We start from the raw sequence: 13,460 nt of genomic DNA on the forward strand, positions 1-13,460 counted from the left end.
CATGATAATGTCATCCATCAATCACATAAAATTATGCTTGACGTCCTAATACAAAATTGTGGGTCAGTCCTACCTTCTCCAGCAATAACAAATATTTTAGTAACCAGCTGTAGAGTTGCTTCGGCCTCATTGAGTAACAATCTACTGCGACTGGAATCACTTGCCATAGACAGTGAAATAGCAGCCACTGCAGACCTAAGAATTGCTCCTTTCTTGACTTGTGCTGCTGGACCAATTCGGTTATGAAGCTCAAGGCCCCCTTTCTTGTTCCAGACTCTCCTTTTCATACCTTTACTCTTATGTTTCCTGTAGGTTTTGTTAACCTGGGATGAGAGTTTTGAATATTCCCCAGACTTGCCCAAACCCACTCCACTACCTGACTCAATTTGTAATTGGTGTTGAGCCGTAACCCCACATATAGGCTGACAATAATTCTCAACATTAATTGGACTTTCTGCACATCTAGAATCACCAAGGCCTTGGGCCTGATTAAATTTATTCTCCCCATATTGGGCTTGGGCTTTGCCCAACACCACCTCAAGGTTTAGACCAGCCCCATAACCAACAGAACCACTCATACTTCTAATGAAACCAGGCGTGCATAATACATTATTGACATTTGCATGACCTCCACTCACACCTTGCATAGAGCCCACCAAATTGACTTCAGGGCTGACCTTACGTGCTCCACATGCCACCTCCAGCAAACTAGTTGTCTCTTCCACCACAGAAACACTCTGTCCACTGTTTAGCTTTCCATCATCCACTGACACAGAACACTCCCCTGCTGCCACAACAGGACGCACCCCTACTGCCACAACAGCCCTGTGCTCACCAACTCCTACCTTGGCAGCCTCATTGTCCCCCTGCACCACCGGCAAGTTGCCCTGAATTGAGTCGGAAGCCTCATCAGTTGCCTCCTTGTTTGAACTCTGACTGGCTCTTTCAGTCACAAGAGGGTGATAGATGGAGCAGGCTTGACAGATTCTTACTAAACCCAGAATGGGTGCAGACATTCAATTTCAAGCTTTGGGGTTTACCTAGACTGGTTTCTGACCATTGCCCCATTGTTTTGATGGAAGATGAGAGGGATTGGGGCCCTAGGCCATTCAGGTTTATAAGTGCTTGGATTATGCATCCAAAATTCTTGTCATTTGTGGAACAAACATGGGCTGCTCTAAATGTGATGGGTTGGGCTGGATTCAGATGTTTAGTCAAATTCAAAGGGTTAAAATCAGCTTTGAAGAGGTGGAATAATGAGGTGTTTGGAAATGTGGAGAACAAGCTTAAAGCTACAGAGAACGAAGTTCATGCACTTGATTTAGTGGCTGAAGTAAGGGCTTTGTCTGCAGATGAAGTAGCTAGGAAAAGAGAACTGAAAGGTGATGCTTGGAAATTAAGTACAATGCTGGAGAGAATGTGGTTTCAAAAATCTAGACTTAAATGGGCATTATTGGGTGACAGAAATACCTCCTTTTTCCATGCTATGGCCAGGTGTAGAAGTAATAGAAATGCCTTATGCTCTATTTTGGTGGGTGGAAATACTGTAGAAGAGCCAATAGTTATTAAGGATGAAGTCTTGAAACACTTTACCAACATGTTTGAGGAGCCTTGGAGGGTTAGGCCAACCTTAGATGGCCCCTTTAGGTCAATTGGGAAAGGCCATGATTCTGGATTTTTGGAAGCAGAATTTTCTGAGGAGGAAATCTTTAGTGCTATTAAATCTTGTGGAGGAAACAAGGCTCCCGGGCCCGATGGATTTAATATGGGATTTTTTCAGAAATGCTGGCACATTGTGAAGGAGGAAGTCTTGCAAGTTATGAGGGAATTTCATCAAAATGCCAAGTTGGTCAGAGGGTTAAATAGTTCCTTGATAGCTTTAATCCCAAAAAATGAGAACCCAGCTAGTCTTAATGAATATAGGCCCATCAGCTTAGTGGGCTCTGTATACAAGATATTGGCCAAGGTACTTTCAAATAGGTTGAAACAAGTGCTACCTAGGATCATAAGTGAATCTCAATCAGCATTTTTGAGGGGCAAAATATTTTAGATGGCATACTTATTGCTAACGAGATAATAGATGGGTGGAAGAAGACTAGAGGAAGTGGAGTTGTGCTTAAACTGGATTTCCATAAAGCATATGATTCGGTCAATTGGGAATTTTTGTATTCTATGTTATCTAAATTTGGTTTTGGCCCTAAGTGGGTAAGTTGGATGAAGGAATGTGTTGCTTCTGTGAGAACTTCAGTGTTGGTTAATGGGTCTCCAACTCCCGAATTTTGCCCCCAGAGGGGACTTCAACAGGGAGACCCACTGTCACCTTTCCTATTCATCATTGTGGCTGAAGCACTTAATATCTTGTTGGGTAGAGCAAAAGATTTGGGCCTAATTAGAGGGGCATCTGTTGGGCCCAATGGTCTTCGGATTACTCATCTTCAATTTGCGGATGATACCATTTTGTTCTGTGAAGCAGATTGGGGGGAAATGGTCAATATAAAACGAATTCTCAGGTGCTTTGAAGTCTTGCCAGCACTTAGAATTAATTTTAACAAAAGTGTGGTCTGTGGGGTGGGGATTCCAGATGAGCTGGGCCAAGATTTTACAAGTAGGTTGAATTGTAAATTCCAGAAATTGCCCATCAAATACTTGGGGCTGCCATTAGGGGCCAGCCCAAGAAGTAACAGAACTTGGCGGCCAGTGATTGATAAGTGTAAACAAAGGCTTGCTTCTTGGAAGAGGAGATATCTGTCATTTGCAGGTCGGCTAACTTTGATTAAGTCTGTCCTTGCCAGCTTACCTATATTTTATCTCTCAATATTTAAGATGCCTGAGATGGTAGCAAAAAAGATGGAAAGCATTCAGTCTGGTTTTCTTTGGGGTGACTCAGATTTGAGGAGGAAAGTGCACTTGGTGAAATGGGAGGATGTTTCTAAAAATAAAAACATAGGAGGGTTGGGTGTTAAGAGAATTAGAACTACGAATGTATGCCTTTTACTGAAGTGGTGGTGGAGGTTTGGTACTGAAGAGAAATCTCTTTGGAAGGATGCTATATGTGGTAAGTACAGGGAGTTAGGTGGGGCATGGTTTCCTTCTAGTGAGAGGGCTAGCACTTTCTCCAAGATATGGGCTGACATTATTTATACTGTGGCTTCTAAGGCAGAGCTTATGCAATTTTTTAAGAGCAATACTGTGGTCAAGATTGGAGATGGCAGAAGAATTAGATTTTGGTCTGATTGTTGGGCAGAGGGCGTCTGTCTTAGAGATGAATTTCCTAGGCTATACTCCTTATCAGTTGACAAGCAAGGGTCTGTATTCATGTTTTACAGCAATAGAGATGTATATGGGAATTGGGTGTTTAATTTTAGGAGGCCCCTCTTTGTCTGGGAGGAAGAAGAATTGAGTAGATTGCTACAGCATCTAAGTAGCCCCCCTTTGCTCAGAGCTAATGTTGTTGATTGTCTGACTTGGAATGCTACGTCATCTGGCGGCTTTAGTGTATCATCTGTCTATCAGTGGTTTGAATTGGGCTTTGGGTCTAATAGTTTGATCTCTACTTGGTTGTGGAAGGCCCCTGCTCCCCCAAGAGCACTATTCTTTGGTTGGTTGGTTTGGAGGGGAAGAATCAAATCTGCTAGTTATTTGCATAGGATTGGTATCCTCAATGCCAATGTTGATGTCTGCTGTGTTTTCTGCAAAGAAGGAGAGGAAACTATTAATCATGTGTTACTTCACTGCCCTTATGTGTGGCTGATTTGGTCTTATTTTGTCAAAAGGTGGGGGATGCAGTGGGTTTCACCTGGTTCGATTCAGAGTGCTCTTCAATGGTGGTATGGTTGTAGTATGAGGCAAATTGAAAAGAAGTTGTGGAGTGTAATACCATATGCTATTTTCTGGTCAATATGGAAACAGAGGAACGACTCTGTGTTCAATGGGGTGGAACCTAATTTCGGTGCTCTGTGTGAAACCATTGAGGTACGAATTGCTTTGTGGGTGAAATCTTATGTCCCAGATTTGAAATACACTGTCCATGATCTGGTGCATAATCTGCAGCAGATTAAAAAGTGCTTGCATTAGGAGTTCAGGCAGCAGATTGCTCTGGTCTTGGTAGCTCAACAGAGTTGATGCCTGTTGTTATGGTCTTGATGATTAGCCATGGGGTGTTCTGGTTGCATGAGGATGAGGTGCTCTGGCTGGTCCTTATTGTCAGGTTTGGACTGGGTCAGTTATGGGGGATGCTCTGTCGGCTGGATTATGCTACATAACCTGGGTGGCAGTAAGGTTTGGGGAATGCTAGATATCTTGGTTGCTCGGGTCTGCTGGGTGGAGGGGTTGCCATGCTGTGTTGAAAGGCATGCTGAGTTGCATCAGGTACGCTGGTTGGTGTTGCATCAGAAATGGAAGTTGAGTTGCCACTGGTGTGATGAGGTGCCTCAGATGCATCACAATTGGAATGCTGTAAATGTGCTGGTTGAGATTGATTCAAATATCAATTGGGTGAGTCAGTACATCTGGAACTCAGAGTCTTGGAGGCTGCTCTGTTGGTTAGCATGCTGTTATGACTCAGATGCTTGTTGCTGGGTTTAAACAAAGATGGGGCTTGGAAGGGCTGCTGGAAGGGCTGCTGGTTGCTGGGTTTAACTTCTTTGGTTTTCTTGTTTTTCTTTGTGTGATGGTTTCTATCCATCTAGGAGATTGGAGCTTCTTATAGCTCCAACCTCCTCTTTATTGATGTAAAGTGTTTTTTCCATCAATAAAGTTTTTTTTGCCGATCAAAAAAAAAAAAAAAAAAAAACTAACACTCCTCAAAAGCAGTAGATAATTTCTCTTATTCATATTAGTTATGTGGCATTTATATTTGTTTTGTTATTTCAAAACTTAAAACTTTCATAACTTTTATTATACACATTTATTTTTAAAATATTTAGCTATACAAAATTAACAATTTCTCAGTTTGCGAAACTATTGAGTAAAATTGAGAAAATTCTTAGTATTTTTGAATTTTAAAATTGAGAATATTATCAATTTTTGAAAACTTTCCAGTTTTAAATTGATAAATTTTTTAGTTTTAAAATTGAAAAAAAAAATTTGATAAATTTCTTAGTTTTGCACAGAAATATTTCATATAGTTATTCCATCAACTAAGAAATTTTTTAGTTTTCTTAGTTTTCTTAGTTCGCATTATACCATATTTATCCTAACTAAATTGAGCCTGCCAAAACAAAATACTTGCAGAAACAATAGTATCATCCGAACTTACCTTCAACCTCACAACCTTCGAACATCTTGCCGAATCCACATCCACGAGTTCGAATTTGCCAGCCTCAGAGCGTTTAGAGAGTACCCAACCATGTCCACACCACACGGCCAAAACGGCTTATTCCTTTTCCCACTGGGCACACAATCCTCAATTTCCAAACTAAACAATTGCAAATGATGAACAAACATTGTTTGATGGATAATTTTGTCTATTAAAAATTAATGGGATTTGAAATACCAAAAAATCTTGGGAAATTCTATTTCCACACACCTTTTCTTCTCTATGCACATTATATCTCAATTCACACACTCATGAAAATAGTTGTGTTATTATTCTCATTCCACACACCACATATTTCAATTATAATCCTAATTCACATTTTGTACACACACCACCAAAATAGGTTTTTCACATTTTTAAACCTTGCAAACCCTTCAGAGACTCAACTTTTTCACACACCCACCCACGGCAACAAACCACAACATCTCTATTGAAGATCCTTCCAACAAAACACAACTCCATTGAAGACCTACATTAAGCTCTATTTCATTGTTGAGTAAAAACTAATCAAGAACTAGTTGAAATAAAAAAATAAAAATAAAAAAACTTGAAGATGAGAATGAGAAAGGGGGTTAATTGGGGTGTTTATTATACCATTGCTTCAATTTCGGTGAGTTGACGAATGACAATCAAGAACAATGACATTATACAGCACCTTCAAATCCATCTAAATCGCACCACCTAGCTTTGTTTCTTGAATCTTGGTGTCCTTGGATCGAGTAAAAGCAGCAAAATCTGTATATAATGTCTAATATTAATTTCATATGAACAATGGAGCAATGGATAGTGTAACAATGGACTGTAGTAAGTAACGGAATACAATAGACGAAGTGAGAAATAATGGAGAAATTAGGTTTTAATTTTTGTTTTTCTAAAAGATGTGCGTTGAGAATTATTATTTTTTAAAAATGTGTACGGAGAAAATATAGATTTAATTTGTAGTGATTATTGATGCCTATTATGATCATTTTATTTTATGCTAAAATGGTCATTAATTTTTTTTTTCATTAAGTGTGCATAGAGACAAAAAACATGTGGAAATAGAATTTTCCAAAAATCTTATAGAGCACCTAATAAAGTATAAGTTTATAAAGTGAGACCTATGTGTAAATGCCCCTATGAATTTTAATTATCATCTCTAAGTATACATTTTGCATTAATTTAATCCTTAAAGTTTCGTTTTACTCAATTCTGCCTCTCAATATTATACGGTTATTTTTTATTTTTTATGAATGTTTTGAAACTAAATTGACAAAATTAACAACTTTTATGACAAATTTATACTAAACACAAACTTTAAGAATATTTTTATTATCATTAATTTCATTTAAAATTAGACTAAATTGACTCAAATTAAAAAACTTAAAGATCACTGCAACAAAACTAATTATTTATGGCTTTATATTTACGGCATACATCAAATGCATGTCGTAGTTAGTAAATTTTACGGCATTTTATTTTTTTTGTAAGCTGTTAATATTTTTTCAATAATACATACCATGTAAGTTGTTAATTGGGTGAATTATACTAATAGTCCCTAGAGTTTGGGACTTGTGTCATTTTAGTCCCTGACTTTTCAATTTTGACACATTTGACCTTAAATTTTGAATCTTGTTTCAAAGAAGGACAATTGAAGATATCATTAGATTTTTCAAGGGTAAAATCGTCAATTTGATAAAATATAAACTAATTTGACAAAAATAAATGTCAAAAAAATATTTTTGAATTTTTAAAAATTATTTTTACCCACTAAAGATAAAATTATATAAATTTGATAAATCTTTTAGACATTTTTTTTTTTTACCAAATTAATTTTTATTATGTGTTTGGATGATGATCATGTAAAATTAATTTTTAAAATTAATCATGTAATTTTTATTAATTTTGATCAATTTTACATAATTTTATTTTTAGTAGATAGAAATAATTTTTAAAAATTAAAATATTTTTTTGACATTTATTTTTGTCAAATTAGTTTATATTTTATTAAATTAACGATTTTGCCCTTGAAATTAAACAATGGTACCTTTAATTGTCCTTATTTGAAACAAGATTCAAAATTCAGTGTCAAATGTGTCACAATTGAAAAGTCAATGACTAAAGTGACACAAGTCCCAAACTATAGGGACTGTTAGTGTAATTTACCCTTGTTAATTCATATATTTATGACATGCTTTTATATTTTCACATCTTACAAAAATATGTCACTACAACATTTTCTTAGTTTAGTGACATTTGAAAGTGCCACAAAATTATTGGTTTAATGACATTTTTTAGTCTTGTAGCATTTTGAACAAGTGTCATTTGTATCCGTGCCACGATAGATACTAGAGTCACGGTAGATACTTGCGAGTGTCACTACACCATCATGGCTAAAAACTTTCAATGACACTTTAATGTCATGGTAGATATTATTTGTGGCACAATCCAGCGCCATTAAAAAAAGAGTTAGTGATACTTATAAGTGTCATTACACTATCAAGACTAAAACCTTTTAGTTACACTTTAAGGTCATGGTAGGCACTATTCATGACGCTATCAAGTGTCATTCGTGACGATAATTCGTTGTAGAACAATTTGATCCGCTCTTGTGGACACTCGAACCGCCAACATCCCGCACCATAAGCCTTACACACCACACTCTTCCCATTACACCTATATAGCACCCATGATTATATTTGCAACATATATTATTTATATAGAACATGCATCCATATTAATATAAAAATATATGTATAAACATAATTATTTTATTGAATATAATTTATGTAAAATAAATTATTTACTAGCAAAATAAAAAAAAGACCACTTTTGGCGACTAAAAATATTTTTTAGTCGTTAATTCTATACTTTTGGCTACTAATTATTTTTTAATTGCTAAAAAACTTAACTTTTGCCGACCAAAATCGGATTTGGTCGCCAAAATGACCACTTTCAGCTACCAAAATTTTGGTCGCCAAAAAATTTAATTCCCGCATTAGGATTTTAGTTCTCCGGCGCTAAAAATGACCACTTTTGGCGACTAAACTTATTTTTTAGTCGCCAATTGTAGACTTTTGGCTACTAAAATTTTTTTAGTCACCAAAAAGCTTTACTTTTGGCTATTAAAATTTTTTTAGTCAGTAAAACCTATATAATCAGCGACCAAATTTATTTTTAGTCGCCAATTGTAGACTTTTGGCTACTAAATTTTTTTAGTCGCCAAAAAGCTTTACTTTGGGCTACTAAAGATTTTTTAGTCACTAAAACCCATATAATCAGCGACCAAACTTAGTTTTACTCGCCAATTGTAAACTTTTGGCTACTAAAATTGTTTAGTTGCCAAAAAGCTTTACTTTTGGCTGCTAATGTTGTTTTGGTCGTTGAAAGCTATACTTTCAGCGACCAAATTTTTTTTGGTCAGGAAATTTAGTCATCGAATGTGCTTTTTCCTTTGTGTATATTGAGTTTAATTTATTTATTTTTAATCATTTACTGCATTTTAAAATTTTAGAAAATATATTGGCATTTTTTATTTTTTCAAAAATGCCATTATAAGCTTTGAAAGTTTTTAGCTTAGTGACATTTTTCAAAATGCTATAAAATATTTGTTTATGACACTTTTCACCTAAGTGCCATAAAAAGTAATTTGTACATACCTAGTGTCCTGACATTTTTTAAAAAATGCCATTGCTACTAAAGGTTAGTGGCATCTGTTGGTAAATGTCACGAGCATAATTTTTTGTGTCATTATTTTATAAAATGTCACAAAATTGATGTGACATTTTTTTTTGAAATGCCACTAGAGCCTTATATGTTTGCGGTTCTGTGGCATTTTTCTAAAACATTTAATGCCAATTTTTATTTTTGTGGCATTTTCTAAAAACATACCACTAGTGTGGTGTCACTAAAGTGTAAATTTGTTGTAGTGACATTTTCGTTGTAGTGAAGTGACACTTTTTTTAATTGAAATGCCACTAAAGCCTTGTATGTTTGTGGCTCTATGTCATTTTTTTAAAAAATGTCACCAAATATTCTTTTTGTGACATTTTTCAAGAACATGTCACTAGTATGGTGTCACTAAAATGTGTTTTTGTTGTAGTGTGTCGTAAATATTTGCACTTAAAATAACATACATTTCATGTTGTAAAATATTATAACTTTTTACGGCATGCATTAGCATGTCGTGAAAACTTCGACAAAAAGAAAAAAAAAATTCAATCTGTTTTTTTTTTTTTAGTTCAAATTATAGCAGCCTATGGTCCATGTAGTTTACCTCTTTTTTATTTTGGTACCTGCTATTTCAATTTGCTCAATTTTGTCCCTTAATTTTACTGATTGTGTCATATTATTACAATAAATAACGGCGGTTAAATTTGATGGACGGAAAATCAAATGATGTGTCAATTTAGTCCCTGTGTTTACAGGATGTGTCAATTTGGTCCCTGTTGTTTTGACTTTAATATAAACTACAGGGGCCAAATTGACACATCCTATAAATTACAGGGACCAAATTGGCACATCATTTAATTTTCCGTCCGTCAAACTTAACCGCAGTTATTTATTGGACTAATATGACACAATCCGTAAAATTAAGGCGTAAAATTGAGTAAATTGAAATCATAGGGACAAAAAAAATTTAAAAAAAAACGGATAAACTATAGGGACTATTTGCATAATTTATCCTTTTTTTTACGGCATGTAAAAGTATGTCATAAAAAATATATATTTTCACGGCATACAAAAATACGTCGTAAAATATTTACACTTAAGACAACAGACATTTTATATCGTAAAATATAATTACTTTGCACGGCATGCATTAAAAGATAAAACTAACACCAAAAAAAAAAAAAAAAACACATATTTTAAAGGAATATAAATGTATTTTATCTTCTTTTCTCTTTTGTTTTTTTTTTTTTTCACTGGTTTGTACTGTTTTTCCCCGTCAAATTGCATAATTTATAGGGGAAATTACCAGACAACTGGACTGTTAAAAAAATATTGCAAATTTATGAGAAATATATAATTTTCATTATTAATATATATAGTTTACAACTTATCTGTATTTTTTATAAAAAAAAAATATAAACTGCATTAAAATTTCCCCTAATTTATAAAATCAGGGGGTATTTATTGTTGCCCCATGTCAAGGTCTCAAATCTTTCGTAGAAAATTTTGATAAAGAGACTTTGGTTGCGTTTTAGAATTATGATTTAAGAATAGAGTTGTATTTTGAGTTTGTGAGTTTTAAAATTATGATTTGAATGTAAAAAATTTATTTAGTTATGAGTTTTAAATGAGTGATATGACATATAATATTGAAAAGTAAGTATTTTTAAAAATATTTTAAAAAGTAGATGTGAAATTAATTTTCTAAAACTATAACTAAATAACACACTTAAATTAAAGAGTAGAATTAAATTTCAAAAGCCCTAAAAAAGAGTGCTTTTACCATTACTAGATGCATGATGATGCTATGAATGTTTGTGTGATATGCACGTTTTTCCGTTCGGTTGGGTTGCCACCAACCCTTTCATTTGAATTTCATGAAAACCAACCCATGATAAGAAGGTCAACGTTAGAGTACTTATGACATGGAATAATTTTCTTTTAACTTGAGATATCTTCATAAATAAAAATTCAGTTTAATAGTATCACATAATTATTAATATGGCATGTAATTATTTAATAATAAATCATCATATAAGATTGATGAAATTTATTATTTAAATGTAACTACCATCCAAACAATTTAATAATTACAACATATGCACAATGGAGTTTTGGTGATTCTCATCATTTAAATGTAACTATCGTCAAATATAATTCATTAACCACTAGTTTTAGGAAAATTATGATATATTCATAAAGTATTATGATAATGTCTCCAGCCACTGAAAAATTACAATATATACTAAACTAGTCATATTTTATCCCCTAAGTACCTAAGAAAGATGAGTTAGTATGTTCTATACATAAAATTTTTTACTACATGATTGATTTAAAATATCATATAAACAATGGAAAAATTAGTCTAGGGTTCTTCTTCCACTTTTCGTAATGGAAGAGATCCACAAAATTATTTTTTGATGTCTAAGGTTCCTAAACATATATCAGAGAAATTTGACTCTTTGTCTCTCCTCCTCTACTGCAAAGCAGCACTTCCTCTCTCTCTCTCTCTCTCTCTCTTCGAAGCCCTAGCATCTTCCATCGGCCTCATCATCGCTGCCGCAATGCTAGCGACGCCTTTCAACAACTCTCTCTCAGAAACCCTAATTTTTGAATCATCGTCTTCTCTCACAAGAGCCATTAACCCACGAACCGTGGTCTCGATGGAGCTGTAATCCAGTAACCAAGGGCGTTCGGTACGGAAGGAGTCGCACCAGTTGAGAATCGTCGATTTGAGATTCAAATTGGGGATGGCAGTGGAGAAATCGAGGTTAAAGCCGTCAGAAAGTAGTGGGTCTTCTGAGGCTGCCATGAAGAGCTCAGTTTCACAGCTTTCTGCATCTATAACTGGATTAGTTAAGCTTGTCCAGGGTGAGTACACTGCCAAATCTGCTTCCTCATCTCCAGTGCCAATGAAATCAGTGGCGTCACCTGTTTCAGGCAAAGATGGTCAACACAGAATAGCAGTCAGTAGCACCTCTGATCTCCCTTCAACTACTGCAAGGGAAAGGAGCAGCAGTTCAAGTCAGTCTCACAACAACAGTCAATCTTGTTCAAGTGACCATGCTAAAAATACAGTTTTCTCAGGAAAAGAAGAAGCCAAGAGTTCTACTGCAGGGTCAAAGAGTGTGAATAAGATTTCTGGTGAAATCTTAATTCACGGTTGTTACTCTATTGTTTTCAAACTTATCATTTGTAAATACATTTTCTTTTTATGCTTGAAGAACTATTCAACTCAGGTTAAATCATAATTTCTTTTTATGACAGTGTTGATAGTGTTAAATTTCTCTGGATTTGGGCACTTTTCTTTGGATTACCTTTGAATTTTCTCTGAATTTGACAATTTTCTCTGGATCAAATTTTATCTAAATTTGACAATTTTCTCTGGATTACCCTTGATTTTTCTCTAGATTACTCTTGAATTTTCTCTGGATTTGGCATTTTTCTCTAGATTACCTTTGAATTTTCTCTGGATGTGGATTCCTGAATTTTCTCTAGGTTAAAGAGAATTTCTTTGGAAATGTTTCTTTAGGAATTTCATTGATTTTGAGAGAATTTCTCTAGCTTAAAGTGATCTAGAAAAATTCTTCATTCATTTTCTCTGGAAAAAAATTTCTATCCAGAGAAATTCTGGACCAGAGAAATTTATAGCATGTTTAAAGAAAATCTATCACAAACTCATAGAAGAACTATTAAACATGGGAATTGTTTATATATATATATACATATATATTATGTATATTTTCATAGATTTCACACTCACATATACCTGTACCCATGTGTGTATGTTTAATTTCATTCCTTCAATGGTTGTGCTTCTTAGTCTACAAATCCCACTGATGTTATTGCTTCTTTCTTTTTTTTTGGTAATCAGCTCGATGTTGTATGCACTTTCTATCCTCCATCAACCACTCCTCCACCGTCTCTTCCCCCAACAAGTGCAACCTCTTCTTTTCCAACTTTCTCTGGATTTCCAACAAGAGCAAAGGTTGTTTGAAGAAAGGGTTGCTACGTTGTTTCTCTGGACCAACTTTCTCTGTGGCGTTAATTTTCTCTTGACCAATTTTCTCAAGACTAATTTTCTCTGGATCAACTTGAGGGACCTTAGACATTATGAAAATATTAGATGTCCTTTATGCTATAAAATCTTAATACGAGGGACCTTAAAAAAAAAACCCCATAATCAATACCATATGGTATTCCCGGACTATCAAATAATTACCCACTTTAACTATATCTACATAATCAATTGAGGAAGAATTAGCTGAGTTGGCAATCTTGTACATTCTGAAATAATAGGTAGGATGGTCAATCATTGCAAAGGTTAGATTGACTATTTATTTCTTTGTTAGCGGGTCTTGTTTTGAATAAAGATTGAAAATTCTAATTTTGAAACTCTAAAGAGAGTTCTAGTGATGTGACAAATAGTGGGGCCCACATATAATGTGATGTGTGTGACTATGTTTTTGTTGGAAAATGGTTGAGACCACTA

This window comes from Camellia sinensis, chromosome 13 (genome assembly GCF_055761805.1).
Source record: "Camellia sinensis isolate YWXY chromosome 13, ASM5576180v1, whole genome shotgun sequence".
NCBI classification, from domain to species: domain Eukaryota; kingdom Viridiplantae; phylum Streptophyta; class Magnoliopsida; order Ericales; family Theaceae; genus Camellia; species Camellia sinensis.